Here is a 22,635-nt window from a genome sequence, read left to right as displayed (position 1 = left end):
CAAAATACAGTGGATCGACTCAGCTAGTCGATAGATGACGATCGGTATACAAAAGGTTGGGTCTAGGACCAACATTTCACAAACTCTTGGGGCCACAGTCCTTGGAAAAATACACTTAAGAAATTGCCGATTGTGGATCAGATAATCCTTAAAACATTATTCTTGAAATATGTCTATGATAGTCCTTAAAATATATTTAAAACATCCACGCTAATATCTCTGATAGTCCTTGAAAAATTATTTCTAGGCTTTTATTTCTAATAGTTTTCGGTAATCGGTTTTCCTCGAGCAGTTTTCGAAAATATGAGGACCATCTAAAAATCATACAGATTAATTTCAGTGGTGTCATCTATTATTGGTTGTATTTTTTCCAAGTATCCCTAATTCATTCTCAAAAATGAACCTACAACTGTCCTTCCTTATCAATTATCCTGCATCTGCATCACTCTATCAATCAGGACACTTTTAGGAAAATCTCAATTATTTCAAGCACTCTCTGCCAAAGCATTACGCAAATAATCCCCCGTTCAGCCGATCATAATAATAATTCATGACAAAATGTTCCACATAACTGATTCTTCGCATTGGACAAGTGATGATTTGTGCTTCATATAATTATAAATGGGAATTCAGTACACTGAAGTGTTGGACAATGAAAGTGAGGTGGTGAAGGAGCTATATGTCGTCCTGGTTTGATTGTATAATAATGCCTTTGAACTTTACGCTACAAATGTAACCTTTTCACCAAGGCTATAATATGAAAATGTTATATGCGATAATGGAAGTAAGCCTCATTCGAGGAAGGAGTAGTACTTGAATGGATTCTGTGCAAATACTTATTAGCAGCATCACCGTCATCATCATCGAAAGTCACAAAACCACATTTGCACTCTCATGGCCAACAACAACAACATTGACATCAGGCGAGTCAAACGAATGACATTTTCATCGTCGTCACCTCCTCACCATCAATGGTGGTGTCGGCACAACCGCTCCTGGTGTCTGCACTTAGCCAAACTCCTCTACCCTTAAATCAGATATTTTGGAGGAGGGGTGGGAGGTGCTCGCTTATATAATCACCAGACTTTTATTAAAATTGTTACTGTTAGGTTTACTTTTTTTTGTTATTTTAATGGCAACAACGACGAACAGCAGCAGCAACACCAGTGGTTGTTACAAATGTTAGCGTAGGCTTTTTGTGTGTTGTTTTTGTTGTTGTTATTGGTTTTGTTTTGTACGTCTGTCTGTCCGTGTGTGGATTTCCGATTTGTGGTGAGACAAATAACACATGTGCCACACCATTGACGGTCATTGTCGTCTATCGTCCATAACAACAATATCACGATAGAGTATCCCTTTCCCTCTTCCCCTTTTCGTCTTTTGTTGTAATTATAATAGGCTATGCTTTAGCATGGACCTGCCATTTCCACTGTGACAAAATATTAATAATACATAACGTGTTATTCGATGCAAATGGACTGGATGGAATATCGATGGAAGGTTGGGCATATGAGAGGTTGGATGTGGAAGGAGTAGAAATGTGCGTATTTACACCCTCGATTGATTTGTGGTTCCGCCTAAATTTGACGTGGTTCCATAAAGAGATCCCGCCCATTTTGGGTATTTTGATGTCCCTAGTCTTTTTTCCAACAGGTTTTGATATAATTAATTATTTCGGGTTATCCGATAAAAGTTCCTTGCAGAAAATGTCATTATGGGTCCATGTCTTGACATAGCGCCCGTGCAAAGGACCCTTTCCATTTTGGAATTGGAAGGTTATTGGCAGCATTTTTTTTTTTTTTGATATTGCGGATTTGCAAATTGCAAAGAATTTCTATGTTAATGTTTGGATAAAGCCCCTTTATGGGTCCCGATCGATAGAGGGTATTTGGAAAGTGGTGAACGGGTTTAAAGCGAAGAGGCTGTACCTTGGCAGTTTGGTTTCTCAGAGAAAATGTACGGTCGGACCGGTCCTTTTTTACCTTCCACCGAGAGGTGGGCATTCAGAATATGCCAATCAATCAACATTATTGAGTACTCCGAAATATTGATAATTTTTGATATCGAGGGTATATAACGTTCGGGATTTCCCCAAGGTGATAAATACCAGACAACACAAAGCCTCAATTAACGACCCCACACCGAAGTGCAGCTATGAATTGATCACACATATTTGGACACTATCCAAATGAGGAACGGAGTCCATACAAAACTCCTGGTTTTTTATGGGCCAGGCATTCGGTTGCAATGCAACTCCACGTGAATTGGGTCTAAAACAGAACGATGCTCCCGCCACAGGTCGCGCACCAATCAACCAGGCTATATAGGCTGGCCAGTAGCACGGCCTCTGAAACCGTGCTACTGGAGAACGTCGGTCGAGTTCAAAGCTTAAGATATTTTCAGTTGAAATTTCAAACAGTTCGGGACGTGTCATCCACAGACTATATCCTTTGTTCAACTTCGTAGCCGATGCTACTACCATTAGAAGGTGCACCTCTCTGCAATGGAACAATCGCTGAACGGGAATAAAAAGCAAAGTGACGACACACAATTTTACAAGCCTGTTACTTCGAGAATGGTTCGCACAGATTAGACTCTGCAAGTTTTCGTAGGCGAAACTACTACCATTTGAACTAATAGCTGCAGGTTATCCACAATGGAAAAACGATGCAAAACCACCCGACTTCGATTCCGACTTCCTCACAGCCTCCCATCCCCACCCAAGAATCGATCCACAAGCCTACAAACAATAAATTACCATTCCCGAACTATATATTGGTTGGGAGAAACAAATCCATTATGAAAATGCCGATGAAATCGAAGAACTGGTCGAAGTTGACCGGCATGTTAGTTGCAATATCGCCCAGGAGGTAAAAATCGACCATAAAACTGTTTTAAACCATTTACACAAAACGGGGTTCAAATAGAAGCTCGATGTTTGGGTGCCACACCAATTAACAGAAAAATTTAGGATGGATTGAATTTCCATCTGCAAAACCTTGGCCAAACGGAATTAAATTGACCCATTTCTTAAACGGATGGTGACTGGAGATGAGAAATGGATCACATACGATAACCCTGTGCGAAAACGATCATGGTCAAAGAGCAGTGAAGCACCTCAAACGGTGGCCAAACCATGACTAACGGCCAGGAAAGTTCTGGGACTGGAAGGCGATTATTTATTATCAGTAGTTTCCATGTGGCCCAACGCTAAATTTTGATCTCTACTGTCAACAACTGAACCGTTTGAAGATAGCACATGACCAGAAACGGACAGAATTTGCCAACAGGAGAGGTGTCATGTCCCACCAGGACAACGCAAGGCCACACACATCTACAGTGACTCGCCAGAAACTTCGGAAGCTTGGTTAGGAAGTATTAATGCATCCGTCATACAGTCCGGACTTGGCACAACACGATTATAATCTTCTTCTTGCATTGCAAAATTTCTTTAATGATAAAAAAATTGGTAACTAGGAAGGATTGCGGAAATCGACTACTAGAGTTGTTTTGCAAATTGAGAGCAGGACTTCTATGATCAAGGCATTATGAAGTTATCTTTAAATTGGCAACAAATAAAAAAAACGGTGCATGTTTGGTCCATTCCGAAGCATATTAAATAAAGTCCTATAGTTCATATAAAAGTAATGGATTTCTTTTTCCCCAACCTAATATTTATAAAACCAATATCAGGTGAATGGTATGCCCGATTTGAAGCAAATTTGAAGATAGGATCTATTGGTCCACTTCTGGTACCTAACACACAAAGGGTCAACAATTTTAATATTTATAAATACAATTTTAGGCGAATGGAATGTCCAAGCCCAGATCAAGTCCGAAGCTGAAACCACTCCTTCTGGAACCTTCCCCACAAAAGGTCAAAATTTTAAAAAATTTTAAATTTAATTCGAAGCTAATTGAAGAACCAACAATAATATTACATCCGAAACCTATTTGATAAAAATGTATACCTTATATAAAGTGAATAATAAAACATGTGTGTAATTCCGAAGAATTCCTCTAATTATAAGCTGAGGGTACATATGTATATATTTCGGCAAAACCGACTGACACTTTCTTACTTTTTATACCCTTCACCACACTGTGGTACAGGGTATTATGTCTTTGTGCATATGTTTGTAACAGGCAAAAGGAATCGAGATAGACCCATGGTTCCTTTTGAGAATATGCATAGAATCACTTTCTGAGTCGATTTATGCATGTCCGTCCGTCTGTCTGTTGATGTTAAATTGTAAACAAAGTACAGGTCGCATTTATGATCCGATTTGGATGAAATTTGGCACAGCTCACTCATTTGGCCCAAGGACGAACCCTATTGAAATTGGGAAAAATCGGTTCAGATTTAGATATAGCTCCCATATATATTTTCGTCCGATTTAAGGTAAATGGTGTACCAAAGTCCCTATATATCTAGAATGATGTATGCCAAGTTTCGTGAAAATCGGTTCAGATTTAGATATAGCTCCCATATATAGTATCGCCCGATTTTGGGTAAATGGTGTACCAAAGTCCCTACATATCTTTCGATTTGCACGAAATTTGGTATAGCCTACTGAATTAGGTCTTGAATGATGTGTGCTAAGTTTCGTGAAAATTGGTTCAGATTTAGATATAGCTCCCATATATAGTTGCGGCCGATTTTAGGTAAATGGTACACCAAAGTCCCAAATGGTGTAACAAAGTGCATACATATCTTTCGATTTGCACGAAATTTGGTATAGTCTACTGAATTAGGCCTAGAATGATGTGTGCTAAGTTTCGTGAAAATCGGTTCAGATTTTGATATAGCGCCCATATGTAGGCTCGTCCGTTTTAAGGTAAATGGTGTACCAAAGTCCCTGAAAATGATTTGATTTGCACGAATTTTGGCATAGCGTATTGAATTAAGTTTAGAATGACTTGTGCCAAGTTTCGTGAAAATCGGTTCAGATTTAGATATAGCTCCTATATATAGTTTCGCCCGATTTTAGGTAAATGGTGTAACAAAGCCCATATATATCTTTCGATTTGCACGAAATTTGGTATTGCCTACTGAATTAGATCTAGAATGACGTGTGCTAAGTTTCGTGAAAATCGGTTCATATTTAGATATAGCTTCCATATATAGTTTCGCCCGATTTTAGGTAAATGGTGCACCAAAGTCCCTGCAAATCTTTTGATTAGCAAGAATATTGGCATAGCGTACTAAATTTAATTGTACGCCAAATATTCAATGGGTGTCTGATTGAGATTAAATTTTAAACAGTACAGCGACGTCTCTTCGGATACGTATGTAAAATAAACCCACCAAAGTGGTGAAGGGTATCATATAGTCGGCCCAGTCCGACTTTACTACTTTCCTTACTGGTTTTACATGAACTTTATATCTGAAAAACTTGACCTATGGTGGAAACACGTTCTATGAAATGTTGGTTGGTTTCTTCGAGGAAATCATAAAACTCCGGAAGGCTTAACAATTGTGCGTATACTCTAAGATACAGGCATATTTGATCTGATTTTTTAGGTTTATTAAGCTATCCGATCGTATCCGCACCTTCAGTGGTTTTTAGTAGGATTATATAACAAATTCCCAAAGTAGTTTCCTCCTACACATCTTAAAATAAATCAATAATGACACTCATACACAAATTAATGTTGCTAGCCGTTTTGTCTAGGATTTGGAAAAATCAAACTAAACCATTTGTATCGATAAAGTTTAGAAATGTGCACCCCAACTACTTCCCCTATACATCGAAACACTTTCAAATTTTTAAACATTTTCAAACTCTTTTGTTGCAACAATTGCGGTTAATGCTGTAGAATGGCTGTTCTAATCTAAAATTAAAATGTAGCGATAAAACTATTAGCAATCCAACCAATTGGGACTATTTGTGTCGCATGGTTATTTTATAGTTGTTGTTGTTGTTCGAAAAAGTATGAAGCTCGTTAGCAGCTGGCAATAATTAAAAACATATAAAAATCACTATTACGAGATAAGGTTCTCGCTGGAAAGCACAGTAACACAAACAAATACACTCTAATCTAAGCAAACAGAGAATGACCCCTAACTAACCAAGCCCCTGACAACCGAAAAACAGAGGAGAACACAAACCATGGACATTATCTAACAATCACCAGAACGAACTGCCATCATTAACCCATAGAGAGTTACAAACTAATTATTTCCGAATTGTATCATCATCGTCATCATCGACGGTACCAAACCAAATCGAATCAACATAACCATATAGACAGGAAGGCTGACGACTATCCGTCTAGCTGGTTAGCCACACGGACACATAGGACAAATATTATTGGGGTTTAGGGGATAGAAAACCAATACAATCAACATAAGTGGTTTGGGCATACATAAAAATGTGTAACAATGCCATTTACAATACCATGAATTTGCATAAAATGAACGGCGAAGGAAGAATATTTTCATATAGATAGTACATTAATTAATGTCCGTCCTGCAGGACACAACATGGAAATGAAAAATATGTTGATATTCGACAAGACAGAACAAAAAAAAAAAAAAAAAAAAAAACATGAATATGAAATCAATAATTAACGATGAAATGACATGAACGACGACAAATGGCAATGACTGGCATATTTGGGTGCATAACTGTGTAGTCACTAAGTGGATTTCTTATTCCACATGTCGTACACAATATTTCAGTTTAAAATTGTACAATTAATAACTTCTAGCAGAGGTTGGAATTAATATAAATAATTTTTTTATATGTTAATCAGATTCGAGACATTTTTTATCACATAATTGCTAATTGCGGTAATCTCATCCACTCAAGCAAAATAATTCGAATACCCATATTGAAGTTTTCTTTTGCTATATTTAATTTTCACGCCGAAATGCAGATCTAAAATAAAAATGGAAATAAAGTTGAAAGGGGCTATGAAAAATTAGTGTAGTTTCAAACTGACTGCATTCAGGGGCATAAAAAATTCATAATTGGTCAAAATTTATAATAGGTCAAAAGGGAATGATTATATACCTCTTGATTATATACCCTCAGCCTTATGGCTAATGAGGATATATACATTTTGCTACGCCAAAAAATTTGCCTCATCGCAGTATTGGTTTTATGCCCCATGCCCCATGTTTCTTTGGGCCAAATCTCTTTCCGACAATTTGGAGTAGGTTTACAAATGTCCATCCGTCCCTCTGTTTGTCTGACTGGTTCGCTCGATAACTCTATAAGAAAGTAACCGATTTGATCCTAAATGTCGTAATATTTTTCCAAACATAAATCATGTTCGGAGATGGAAAATATCGGTCTACTGCTGTTTGTCTGGCTGGTTAGCATGATAACTCTCGAAGAGAATAACCAATACCATCCTAAATTTTGCACATTGTAATATTTTTTCCAAACTTAAATAATGTCCGAAGATGGGGAATATCAATCTACTCCATCTGGTGTATACCACACAAAATAATCAACAACAAAATTAATTTTTAAATATCCACCAACTTGAACAAAACTGTGCCCAAACTAGTATTTTTACCATGCCTGTTAATTGGATTTAACGGTTCATTCCATCTGGAACCTCCTCCATAAAGGGTCAACATTTTCCATTTTATAAATCCAATATTTTAATTAAATGTCCGATTTCATCCAAACTCTCCACATCGTGGTATGTTTACCATTCCTAAACCAAGTTCGAAGATGGGACCTTTCGGTACCTGGAATGCCCGATTCCTGCCTGTTAGTCCTGAAAAGTTGTTCTCGGATTTAATGTAAGATCCTGATACTCCATTCGCTTCTTTCTAAATTTAAAAGGTTTTAAAATTTGACCCCTTCTGATGTGGGTACCTAAAGGAGATGGCCGATGTTTTTCATTTTGGGAATTGATCTAGGTTTGGTATCAATATTACTTACTTAGCTGGCTTATGACAGAACGGTTGTTCTCATCCAATTTGAAAGGCCATTTTCCGTGATCTACTTGATCTTTCCATCGGATTCGTGGCCTTCCCCTTCTGCGTGAACCATCACTTGGCTTGCTTTTATATGTCTATTAAGCTGGGGATGCCCCCCATTCTAACAAGATGGCCTTGCCAAAGTAGTCACTGCAACTCGATTCGTCTGACTATGTCGATGTCCGAGAATAGATGGTACAGCTCATTCGACGGTGATATTCACCGTCGACACAGATCGGTCCATAGGCCTTCCGGAGAACTTTTCTCTCAAACACTCCAAGAGCTGCCTCATTTGCTTGCGCAAGTACCCAAGCTTCAGATCCATACAACAGCACGGGTAGTATCAGCATCTTGTAGAGTGTGAGTTCGGTCTGGCGAGAGATGACCTTGCTTTTAAGTTGCTTACTCAGACCATATTATCATCAATATTACAATGTTCAAATTGAGGGTCAACTCGGAACTCCATCTGCAAGATAATGATATTATGTTTTGTTCAAATTGACTGCCTCATTCACATTCTTAAGCATATTTCTGACCAAAGAAGCTGTGGACCCATGTTTCCTAAAATTGAAAATTATTTAAGGTTGTAAGACACATTACCATTTGCAAAGTGTGGATCAAATCGCTTTCTTCTCTTGAGAGTTATCATGCGTACTAGGGACATTTCTCAATCGACTCCAATTTGGCTGAAACAAAAAAAAAATCAATTTTTCGATGAGGCACATTTCCATCGTAGAGTTGAGAATATAAATATTCGGTGCCTCCCTAGAACAGTTTTTTCGATAGAACAAATATCTTTGATGAATATATATACCCTACGCAACTATGTTGTCAGGGTATTCTAGTTTTGTGCAGCCCCAAGACGCCGCGAAAAATAGGTCCTGGACCCACTTTTAAGATCATCATATCTCGACTAGCTGAGTCAATATAAACATGTGTTTCCGTCCTTCTGTCCATTATAATTTGTAAACACGGTAGAGGTAACAATAATGGACCAATCATCACGAACTTTTGAAATGCAAGAAAAATATGCTAATCGCTTGGTGCCATGTCCGGACTGTATGGTGGATGCATTTAAACTTCCCAACCAAGCTCCCGAAGTTTCTGGGGAGTCCTGTTTAAACAAGACAACTCTCCTGTTGGCAGTACATCCTTCTGCCGAAAAAATAATGAATTTATTTTTCCCCAATGATGATCGGTCAATATTCTGAAGGTTAAATAAACCAAAATCTAAAGTGACCTAATTTGTATTTTATGGCGTATTCACCTAGGGAAAACAAGATTTGGAAATTTTGCCAACGTTAGAAATTGGAGCTGTTGACCTATAATATTGCAAATATCGCGAAATATTGCCAAATACAAAATACAGACAAAAATACGAAATATGAAAAATATGGCCGGTCCCGTCCGACTATTCTGCTCCGCTCACTGTTTTTTTTTTTTTTCTATAGAAAATTGTTCCTCTTAGAATATTTTTGCAATAAAAAACGTCATTAGTCAACCAAGGACTATTTTACTATAAATAATTCTTTGATCGTTTACGACTATTCCTTGAGGGGAAAATGCATTGATCCTCCACGAATATTTTTCTATAGGAATATATATTTTGACACGTAGGAATATTTTTTCATGAAAAAGGGGTTGTACCCTAAAATTATTATTTTTTAAAGGGATTTCGTTTATATCATTGGAAAATAATTCGTAAGTCCTCCAGTACTATCGAAGTCCTTAGAAAATCAATCGTAGGTGCCGATTATTTTTTTCTGTTGAAAAAATTTTATTTTTAAGACTATTTGTTTTATAAAAAAAATTTGATCCACAAGAACTATTTTTTTATACCAATTCCTTTCGCACCTAGGAATATTTTCCATGGAAAAATATGTTGCCTTAGATCTATTATTTTTTCTAAAAGGAAATTCGTTTAGTTGCTAGGAAAAAATTCATAGAGGACCTATGAAATAATATATAAAACATCCTAGTTCTGGGAGACAACATATTTTTCCATGGAAACATATAAAATAAAATAGTACTATTGGTGACCTTAAAAATATTATTGAAGAATAGGTTTAAGTTTTCCTGTAGAAAAAATTGTGTTTAGGACTAATTGTTTTATAGAAAAATTATTTGGTCCACAAGAAGAGTTTTTTCTACACAGAAAATCTATGAGTGAACAATAAAATATTGGTCCAGTAAGACTTTTTTCTAATAAAAAAATCATTGCCTCTCTACGACTTTTTTCTTAAAAAAATCGATGGTCTCATTGCTTTTTTTTATAAAATATTATAACATTATCATTGGGTATAGGCACGGAATCTTGCCTCGGATTTATTCTCATTAGCTCCCCTAATGCAGCATATATACCATGAGGCACCATTCAAAATACTAAAAATCGTCCTGGATTCCCTCTCATGAGGTTTTTTAGCGAACACTAAATAATAAATTACAGCGAACACTAAATAATAAATTACATTCACTCAGATTGGAACATTCGGCTAATACCGAAAATGGAGCGGAACGGTTATTTGGCCATATTACAGTCAGTTGATGATGTGCCTAGGACTATCATTATAAAGTTGTTGTGTCTATAAATAATTTTGACCTCATTATTTCTCTCAAAAGTCCTTCGTCAAATTTGGAGGTCGATATTATCAGTGTATCACCCATTGTTACATATTATTGTTATAATATTTTCCTTCCACAAATCGAAAAGAAATAATCACTTTTATCAAAATTACATAGTCGTCCTTAATTAATTATTTTTTTTTATTCATTTAAATGGAAAACTAATTTTTGTGTTGTAGTATGTGTTGTTATATAGATGTTAATATAACATTTGCTAATTACTTGTAAATGTGAACAGCTTTTGATTATGAAAAATAACAGTTTGAATAAAAACTATACAAAAAGAAAAAATATTCTCAGTACTGACAAATCAAAAACGCATAATGAAAATATAAAAAAATATAAAAGCAAAAGTTTAACATGACAATTAAGATACAATAAGCCAGTAAAAACAAAACTCAAAACATAATAAATATATACAAAAAAGCAAAAAATACAAAATATTTTTTTACTTATATACTCTTATACCAAACACACAAAGCCATTTGTTATTGCTGTTATGCTGCTGCTTATCACAGCAATGTTGTTGTTTTTGATGACAAATATGACAATAATGATGAGAGAGAGAGAAAAAATGTATATCATGGCGCCACTAACCGCAGATTTTGTTTTTTCTTATTTTCTGTACAACTGTTGGTTGTTATTAATATGGATATTTAGTCTGTGATTCCTTTTTTTGTTGTGATGACATTGCAAAAAATAGAAAAAATATATATTTTACTAACTAAAGATAAAACGCAAAAAATTGTATCCATTGTTCTGTACAATTTTGCCTGTGTATAAAAAACTAACAATTCATCATTATGTAAAATTAACAAGGATTGAATTTGTTTTTTCTCTATAATTAAAACAAAACGTTATTACTATAATGATTTTGTGCAGAAAAAAAACAGTAAAATAATTCTTTGAAATTCTATTTAATATATAACAATGCTAGTTCCAGCTAAACAGGAGGTTTTGTTATCGGAAAGGTTAGCTAATTCTCAACATTAAAAAAATAAAAATAATAAAAACAATACAATAAATGAGAAAAATAGACAAAATGTATTTATAATGGAAATATAAAAAATGTGAGCTGGATAATTATTCTCTATATATAGCTAAAGTTAAAAAAAAAAAACTTTTGTAGGATTTATTATCCTTGAAACATATTTAAAAAAAAGTACCCAATACCCGCTTATATGGTAGTCCTTAAAAATATCCATTTTTCTTTGATGTCATATTTCTAAAAATAGTTTTAATAGTCCTTGTGAAAAATATTTTTAAAAAATCCACGCCTCTTTGATAGTCCCTGTGAAAAATATTTTTAAAAAATCCACGCCTCTTTGATAGTTCTTGTGAAAAATATTTTAAAAAAACCCACGCCTCTTTGATAGTTCTTGTGAAAAATATTTTTAAAAAATCCACGCCTCTTTGATAGTCCTTGTGAAAAATATTTTTAAAAAATCCACGCCTCTTTGATAGTCCTTGTGAAAAATATTTTTAAAAAATCCACGCCTCTTTGATAGTCCTTGTGAAAAATATTTTTAAAAAATCCACGCCTCTTTGATAGTCCTTGTGAAAAATATTTTTAAAAAATCCACGCCTCTTTGATAGTCCTTGTGAAAAATATTTTTAAAAAATCCACGCCTCTTTGCTAGTCCTTGTGAAAAATATTTTTAAAAAATCCACGCCTCTTTGATAGTCCTTGTGAAAAATATTCTTTAAAAAATCCACGCCTCTTTGATAGTCCTTGTGAAAAATATTCTTTAAAAAATCCACCGTCTCGTTGATAATCTTTAAAAAATATTTGTAAAAATTCTTAGAAATTCACTCTTCTGTGATAGTCCTTAAAAATTATATTTAAAAATTCCGTTTGCAATTTCCACACTCACCTCCTCCCCATCCACAGCAAATTATTCAAATAAAAAATACATATCTACAAAACCTTTTATTAATTTTTTATTGTGGTTTAGCTAGCACTAATTGCATGGCCGTAGGTCTGAAACCAATAACAACAACAATGAATGTTGTTGTTTTTGTTGTTATGAAACTATTCATGTGCGTTACTTTTTTAACCAGCCGTTTTATTTGCTGACAATTGATTGTTATTACGATTGGTTTTGCACTTTCCGGAGTGGTGGATGGACGGACGGACGGACAGACAGACGGACGAATGAGTTGTCAATGTGGTATGTTTTCAAACGTCATAAGTAATCCAACCCAACAACCAACCAACAAATATTTTTTTTATTTATTTTGTTTATTAATATCAGATGCAGAGCATTGAAAAAAGTACACTTCAAACGAATTGTTGTGCGGAACAGCTGTTGTGTTGGTTGCAATTCATATTGAAGTTTTTGTGGAAAGGGGATAAACAAAAAAAGAACTATATTATTACACAATTGTTGTCGGAGGTTGTTGCTGCTTTACTACAATTGTCCTGGCAGCAGTTGCATCTGTTGCGTTGCATTCGATTGTTTTTGCCATTGTTGTTATTTGTCAATCCTGCATGCAATCATTCAGCGTTTTTGAGCTTGTTGTTTTAGTTATTGTTGTTTTTGGTCGCATAAAAATATCCTCCTTAACGCTGTAGAAATGCATTATCCTGTGACTCTGTCTTCGTTGTATGGCATTGTATGACGATGGAGTATTGTTTTGTTGTTAGTGGCATTACACATTAAATTGAAACGCATTCGATTTTTACGTGATAGGTTGTCAATTTGAATATAGTTGAGAGAGAGGTGTGTTTTTGATATTTTACAACCCCTTTTATTGTTAGTCCACAACATGGGTAGTCGCATAGTTTTATTACTACATATGTTCAGATTCAGATTTTTTAGGATTTTTAGTTCAAATCATATTAAAATAATTTTAAAAATCCACGCATTCACCTTGAAAAAATATTTTTAATAAATCCACGCTTGTGGCTAGTCGTTAAAAATTTTTTATAATAAATCCACGCTTGTGGATAGTCCTTAAAACAATTTTATAATAAATCCACGCTTGTGGCTAGTCCTTGAAAAAATATTTTTAATAAATCCACGCTTGTGGCTTCCTTACTTAGCTGGCTTGTGACAGAACTTTCGTTCCATAAGCCGAACTTAAAAAAGATCTCCAGGCGAGTCGGTCTTTTGCGCAGCTTTTCCAATTTGAAAGACCGTATTCGGCAATGTTGTCTTCCTCTTGATCATTCCATCTTATCCCTTCTGCGTGAACCATCAGCTGGTTCGCTTTTATATGTCTTCTGGGCTGTGGCATCTTTATCCATTCTCACAACATGACCTAACCAACCTAGTCACTGCAGCTCAATACGTCTACCAATGTCGATGTCTTAGTATAGCTGGCACAACTCATGGTTCATTCGTCGGCGACGGTGAACAATGCAGATCGGGCCATATATCTTTCGGAGAATTTTTCTCTCAAACACTTCAGGAGCTACCTCATCTGCTTGCGTAAGTACCCATGCTTCAGATTCATTTAACAGCACGGGTAGTATCAGCGTCGTGTAGAGTGTGAGTTTGGTCTGGCGGGAGGTGGCCTTGTTTCTAAACTGCTTACTTAGACCAACATAGTAGCATCTGTTGGCCATCACAATCCTTCCCCGAATATCAAAACTGATGTCATTCGTTTTGTTTACCGCGGTACCAAGGAATATAAAATCTTTGACTACATCGAAGCTGTAATTCTCAAGTTCCACAGTTGGTCCGAGTCTAATGGACGTTTGGGCGTTGATTCCATCAGCTTGGTCTACTCACCGTTTACTGCCAGACCCACTTTGGCAGACTCCTTCTCAATTTGTTCAAAGGTAGCTGTTACCGCTCTCAATGTTCGACCCATTATGTCGATGTTATCGGCGTAGGCGAGTAACATGTGTTGTTTGGTGTGCAGAGTGCCGTTACTGTTCACCTTTGCGTCTCGTATGACCTTTTCCAGCAGGATATTAAAAAGATCACACGACAAACTGTCACCTTGTCTGAGAAGGAGACTTATTCCTCTATAATTGGCACATATCGCCTTGTCTTTTTTGTGCACGGGACACAGGATGCTGAGGTTCCAATCATTGGGCATGCATTCATCTAGCCAAATTGTGTTAATCAGCTGGTGCATGCTCCTGACCAGCATCTGGCCACCAGTCTTGAATAGTTCGGCTGGTAACCCATCGGCTCCTGCTGCTTTGTTGTTCTTGAGCCGATTAATTGCTTTTATGACCTCATCTTGGCTAGGTGGTATACACTCTATACCATCATCTCTTATTGGTTCTGGGGTATCTTCTTCATCGCCACTATTTGATACTAGTAGCTTTTCGAAATGCTCCTTCCAGATCCTCAACACGCTGTCTGTATCTGTCACCAGGTTTCCTTCTTCATTTCTACAGGAGGATGTGCCTGCACCAAAGCCTTCGGTTTGGTATTTTACCCGTTGGTAGAATTTTCAGGCTTCATTCTGAATCCCCTGTACATCTCGATTTGTTCACGGTCACGTTTTTATTGTTTTTTTTCTGAAAATATGTTTCTCCTCTCTTCTTTTCTCTCGATAGTTCTCCATCGCATTACGTGATGCTACTTTCCTGATCGTACCACTGATTTTTTGATTGAGGTCTTTGATCACGCTCACGTTTTTCTTGTTCTTTCTTCTTTTTTCTGAAAATACGTTTCTCCTCCCTCCTTTTCTCCCGATAGTTCTCCGTCGCATTATGTGTTGCTACTGTCCGCAGGGTTGCCTCATACGCTGCGTTTTTCATATCAGTAGCATTACGACACTCCTGATCGTACCACGGATTTCTTAATGGTTGCTTTTGGTACCCAAGTGTTGTTTTTCCTGCAGTTTGTAGGGAGTGGGCAATTCTCTGCCATTGTGCTTCTATATTATTGTCGGCACAAGGTGTGCTTTCCTGAAGTAGTTGGGTAAGTTGAGCGGAGTAGGCTTCTGCTATCTGTTGATTTTGCAGCTTTTCGACGTCGAGTTTCCGTTTTACATTAGATCGCACCTTTGCTGCTACATTAAGACGGGTACGTACCTTGGCTGCCACAAGGTAATGGTCCGAATTGATATTCGCTGCTCGGATCGATCGGACGTCTAAAACACTGGATGAATGCCATCTGCCTATCACAGCATGATCGATTTGATTTATCTTTATCAAAACAGGCATGCTTATTCTTTGGCCCGATCCCCTTCTCCATGCAAAAATTCGCTGTGTTTGGGCCATAATTGCGGCCTCTGGAGCGACCCGAAAAACCGACAAAAATAAATTATTTGGTCCATTTCATCCCCTAAATATTAACCGATCTTTTCCAAAAACAATAGGGGTCTTCATTGGCCAGAACCCATCCTACATGCAAAATTTCATGAAGATTGGTCCATAACTGTGGTCTGTATCGTGTTTACAAATTATAATGGACAGACGGACGGACGGACACACATGTTTAGATCGACTCAGCTTGTCGAGATATGACAATCGGTACACTTAAAGGAGGGAGTTACAAACTTTTGGGGCTGCACAAAGCTATAATACCCTGACAACATAGTTGTGTAGGGTATAAAAATGGGGGTTTGAAAAAAAATCAAAATTGTTTCCCATTTGTATGAAAATGAGGTGAGGAGGTGTGTTGTACTAAATATTTAGTACACTTCCAAATGAAAGACCAAAACAGACAACTGTTTTTAATTACACAAGACAGGATGTGTGGCTCAGTGAAAAAATGTGTGCATCTGCTTCTGTTGTCTGTCTGCTTTTAGAAATTGACAAGAGACGAAAACTACTGAAGCCGCAGACTAAAGCAAAACGAGGAGCACAAAACCAAACCAAACAAAGAGGAACTCAAACCAAAGTAGGAAGCCTGGGCTAAAAATAAACACACACACAAGAAACACCAACATAAAACAAAAACAAGAAATTTCTTCCATTTTTTCAACTTCGAAGCGAAAAGTTGAGATTTTTTAAGTGAAACAAAAATTACATTTAATTGTTGTATGTAACCGCCAACATTCTTGGTGGGGCCAAGCATCAAAGTAGGGAAGTCATAAACTAATGGGGAAGAAGACTCCATATTGAAGCGCGACAGACAAATCCCCTCAATCAGATGGAGGCGGGACTGAACAATCAGTAGCTACAAAAACATTCAAGTTCACCGCGCTCATAATGAAATGCATTCATTCATCACCCCCAGAAAACAGGAAGTCATTATTTTCTTTATGCTGCCGTTATGAAAGTTGCATGAACTTTTCCAACAACTCCCGCCACCATCATACCCACACCTCGTTCAACAAGACACTGAAATACACAACTATACATTCAGCCGCACAAACTATCCCCATCTGTTCCTGTTGCTGCTTCTGCTGCAGCTCCATCAAAGTTTAAAACGTTTTCTCTGTTATTAATGGTCCCATGAAAGAAATGTGTCACCTTCATATAAAATTTATCACATCTCCTCATCACGTGTATGTGACAAACACTGCAACACACACACACACACGAACGAACATACATCTATACGTCCATTCATCGTTGTGTGGCATAAATAATTGAAGTGTTCATTTTAAATGTCATTAATGATCACTCAATACTAATGCCGTTTTACTTTTAGCAGAGGTCGGTTGCTTTATGGGAAAATTTGCAAATGAATTATGTAAATGATTCCCAACTGGTGGTCGATGAGATTTACAAAAGCTCGCTCTACAGATGGTTGTGCTTTGTTTTTTTATTAAACAAATTTGCATTTCAATTTAATTGGTAACCAGTTTTTTAATTTAATTTGCAAATAATAATTATTGTGAACTATATTTAAAATTAATTTTGCAAAGTTAAATGTTGGTTATGTTATATCAAAAATAATGCAATAAAATCCACACTAGAAGACTTTGATAGTCATTAAAAAATATTTTTTAAAACTGATTGTCCTTAAAAAACAATTTAAAAAATCCACGCTTTTATGGAAAAAAATAATAATTTTTAAACATCCACGCCTTTATGACTGTCCTTAAAAAAATATTTAAAAAATCCACGCTTTTATGGAAAAAAATAATAATTTTTAAACATCCACGCCTTTATGACTGTCCTTAAAAAAATATGTAAAAAATCCACGCTTCTTGGATTTGATGGTCCTTAAAAAATATTTAAAAAAACCACGCTTCTTGGATTTTATGGTCCTTAAAAAATTATTTAAAAAATCCACGCTTCTTGGATTTGATGGTCCTTAAAAAATTATTTAAAAAACCCACGGTTCTTGGATTTGATGGTCCTTAAAAAATTATTTAAAAAATCCACGCTTCTTGGATTTGATGGTCCTTAAAAAATTATTTAAAAAAATCCACGCTTCTTTGATTTGATGGTCCTTAAAACATAATTTTAAAAAATCCACACTTCTTTGATTTGATGGTCCTTACAAAATATATTTAAAAAATCCACGCCTATATATAATTCACGTCTATAATTATTAAAAAATTCACGCCTATAATGGAACTTAAAAAAATTACACTGAAAAATTATTTAAAAAATCCACGCTTGTTTGACCTTTTTAATTAATACTACTGTTTTTTTTTTCATTTCAGGTAATACAATTTTAAAATAAAATTCAAAATATTCAAGTGAGTAAAATTATGGATTACTAGCATATGCCCCCCAACTTCGTGACCGAATGTAGGAAATATTTAAACATGTATTAACATATTATTTTATTTTCACAGCAATCTGCATATGTCAGAAAACCCAATTCACACATTAATATCGACCATAGATTAAATTTGAGTACCATTTAGTACCAAATTTAAAGGTTCAAAAGGTTTAGACAACATTTAAAGGTTCGCCAAAATCCAAATTTTCCATTTAGCACACATTATTTCCATAAGTACCCTCTTCAACCATCCAACAAAACTTCATGCATTCCCCGATCCTACACCCCTACAATGATTCCAAATTCAACTTGCAGGATTCCAACTCTATTGGTTCACCTACAATTTAAATTGTACCAAATTTAGTACACAGTAGAACGAATTTTCAAAACTTCCTACATAACCCAATCTAACACCCCGATAGTGATTCTAAATCCAAGTTTCAGGATTCCAACTGCATAAGTTAACCAAATTGTAACAAATCTTGTTCACAGTAATACCAATTACAAAACTTCCTATATACCCCAATCCTACACCCCCACAGTGATCCTAAATCAGGGATGCACGCCCTTTAACTCTAGCGGTCAGCTCAACTCACACGGATTCTTACGCTCTCTTGTTTAGTCGTTGTTGAGACTTCAACAAGTAAAAATGTCTGGTGGTGCGCATCATATTGCGGCCACGCTTAAGCGCCCCACACACGTCAAACATGTACGTTTGATCGGTGTGAAGCTGATAGGCCACAAATGAATCAACAAAACTTAGGTTTTTAAAAAATGAAGATGGTCCGATATAGTGACGACGCAAAAAAGACCGATCAATTTTATTTATTTGAATTTTTTTAATTTAATTCACACCGATGGAAAGCACATGTTTAACGTGTGTGGCCCGCTTTAACTTTATGTGCTAGTCTCACACATACATTTACCAATTGCCATCCTCTCACCGTGTGCATCACTGTCCTAAATCCAAGTTTCGGGATTCCAACAATATCGGTTCACCCACAATTCAAATTGTACCATATTTAGTACACTGTACTACGAATTTCCAAAACTTTCTACATAACCCAATCCTACACCTCCACAGTAATCCTGAATAAAAATTTCATGATTTCAACTTCATCGCTTCACCCACAATTTAAATTGTACCAAATTTAGTACACTTAATACGAATTTCTAAAACTTCCTACATATTTCAATCTTACACCTCCACAGTGATCCTGACTCAAATTTTCATGATTCTAGCTCTATTGGTTCACCTAAAATTCAAATTGCACCAAATTTAGTACCCATAAGTATTAATTTGTTAAACTGAATCCTGACCCTAATCCTACATGCCTACAATGATCCTAGCTCCAATTTTCATTGTTCCAGCTCTATCGGTTCACAAATCCAAATTGTACCAATTATAGTACGATTTAGTACTTTTCGTACACATAAGTAAACATTTTCCAAATCTACGTACATATCCTAATCCTACACTCCGACGGTAATGTTACTTTCAACTTTCAGGATTCCAGCTCGATATGTACCTTCAAATCAAATATGTACCAAAAATAGTACCATATACTACTTTTCGTACACATGAGTACACGCTTTTCAAACTCTCCTCATATCGACCCTACTTCTCAACCTTAATTTGAATTCCAAATTTCAAGTTTTTAGCTCAATCCATTCACATGCTACGAAATTGTACCAAATTTAGTACATTTCAGTACTTTTCGGATACTCATAGTTCGAATTTCCAAAAATTCCTTTGCTACATATATTCTACACTCCATCAGTGACCCTCAATTCAAATTTCAGCGTTCTAGCTCTACTGGTTCGCCAAATACAAATTTTTAGTTTTTTTTTGTACTTTTCGTACCGTTCTAGTACGAATTTCCAAAAACCCAGCCTTATCTGTCACCTTTGGACCATGGGTGAGCCTCACCCAAAATTTCAAGAATCTAGCTTCAGCCGTTTCGTCTGGGCGTTGATGAATCGTTAAATCAGTCAGTCAGTCAGTCAGTCAGATTACATACATCCTTTTTTTAGCTTGCAGATCAATCTTTGAGATATAAAAATTATGTTCAATATTTGTCACCTTTAGTTGTCATTTATCACACAATTCTCAAACTACATATCTTTGACACTTTGTAAAAATAGTGATTTCAAACCTACACTACGCCGATGACAAGAAAATTATCCCTACAAAGTGATGTAACTTATCTATTCCCGAAAGGATTTAATTTTATGTAGATTTTGAAAAAAAAAACGAATGAACAGAAAAAAGACTTGTCATCAAATTATGTCAGTGACAAAACGCAGAAGGGAAAACGTGAATAATTTCTGCAGTCCCACGCACGTGTTCCTGTTTAGAATTCCTAATAGAATATTGCCTCAAAAATCTTAACATACACAGTCCTCCTCTTTCTTTACATCCACATCTCTTTCCTATCTATACACCTCATACTCGCATTCGCCTTTTACCCACTTGTGTACAATTGTCATTTGTATACACGATACATTTAGGAAGGATGTGACAGTCCTACAAAATGTCATTATTTTCAATTGCTAGATTAGTATTCCGAACACAAAACGAGATGGCATAGCAATGTTAAATGTTAAGGATAGTCAGTCAGCTAGTCAGCCATGCATTTAGTGTTTTCTGTGTGTTCTGCTCGTCTAGTTTAGAATGCCCATGGAAGACACATTGTGCATATTAACAAGCGAGTTGTGTGGGTGTGTGTCTGTGTATGCATAAATCTATAACTCTAACATTGGTATTGGTATTTTTTTCAGACAAGGATTCTTCGTTTACATCTGGTAACCATAATTGTAGTTAGGATGCGACAGCCATAAAAAGCGAGAAGCCACCCTGTAGGGAAATGAACCAATTTAAAACTAACTTTAAACTAATTTTAAAATAGTCACTACTAGTCCATTTATCGATTATTTTTCTTTGGGCCAACTGACTATTTTTACATGGCGATGATCGCGGTAGTAGTCAGTAACTTTTCAACTGGTTACAAACTAGTTATTTTTGACGCATTTATAGTTAGATTAAAAAAATGCAGATAGTCATCGGTCTAAAAGAGATTAATTTGTATGTAGAATTTTCGAAATGACTATTAGTTGGTATATGTTAAGATAACTATTTACTAACTTAACTTGGATATTTTGTAATAATACCAATATTGCAGAGTTTGAATCTATGAAATAACGTGAGATAATATATATTTTCATTTTAGAATTCAATATATTTTATTATACACAGTTGAAAAATTATATACATAGGTGGAACAACATAACATATGTTAAAAAAATAAAAAAAATAATTAATCACAGAAAATTAATATAAATGACTGACTTATAGTTGTTTTTTTATGCATATGTCGTGGAATTGGCGTTTTTTTAATAATATGCAATGCTTTTCGGAGCTCTTTCTCTGGATCCACTGGAAGTGATGGCAGGGCGTCCATAAGACACTCGAAAACATTTTGGAAATCTTTCAGACGTTTTTTCCATGGGTTCCATCTACGTTAAAATAAATTATTATTTCTATTGCAAATATTTCCATCAGCGTCTTTTCTAATTTGACTTTAATTAACCTCTTAATTGAATTTACCTGTGAATAAATTACAAATTAATTGAATTAAAAATTAATAAAAATAACAACGTTTAAAAAGGGGAAAATTAATACTTACGTATGTAGTCGATTGTCTTCATCTATAAAGTTATTGAGGGCAGATAAATCTTCAACCGTTATGACGGGGAAATATTTCCTTACATTTTTGTTCTCCGCATCTTGCCTAATTAAGTTTTCGGTCACGACATTTCAATTATATTATTAAAACACTTACCAATTTATTTTTAATTTCACACTTAAAGAGCACAATTACAATTAGTTACGATTTACACGGTTTCACTCTCCGAAGTTTCAAACAGAATGATTTTTCTTCATCTTTGCATTCGTTGTTGTTGTGTGGAATGCAATTCTAACGGTTTCTTGTTTTGCGTTTGTTATGTTTTTGATGACATGAACATATTTTTGATTTCAATGTGGTTGAGTCTTAGATGACTTTCTAGCTAATTTATAATCAGTTGATTAATAATTTCTTTATAACTAAACATTTTGTAAAGTAGTTGATGAAAGTCCTACAGGGCATCAATGAGAGCAATTTTTATTAAATACATACATATGTAAACACACATGTACACACATTTTAATGAAAACAAACCGAAGGCATCATAATGAGGACTTTGTCCTTATTTTTAGTTGAGATAACCCGAGAGAGAGCGTCTAACTCAATTTGTAAAATAAAGGATAAAAAGAGAACTATATTTGAGAGAGAGAGAGAGAGAGAGAGAAAAAAGTTTAGAGAAAGAGCATATATTTTTTAAACTAAAAAGGAATTCTCTCAAATATTCAGAGAGTCAAAGAGAGTGAGAGAGAGTAAACCAACATGTCCTTTTTTGAGAGTACGAATCAAACAAATT

The sequence above is a fragment of the Musca vetustissima genome, unplaced genomic scaffold (genome assembly GCF_032173495.1).
Source record: "Musca vetustissima isolate MV318-11 ecotype Yass unplaced genomic scaffold, APGP_CSIRO_Mvet_v1 utg876, whole genome shotgun sequence".
Classification (NCBI taxonomy): Eukaryota; Metazoa; Arthropoda; class Insecta; order Diptera; family Muscidae; genus Musca; species Musca vetustissima.
The sequence above is the reverse complement of the archived record's forward strand: the minus strand, read 5'-3'. Positions refer to the sequence as shown.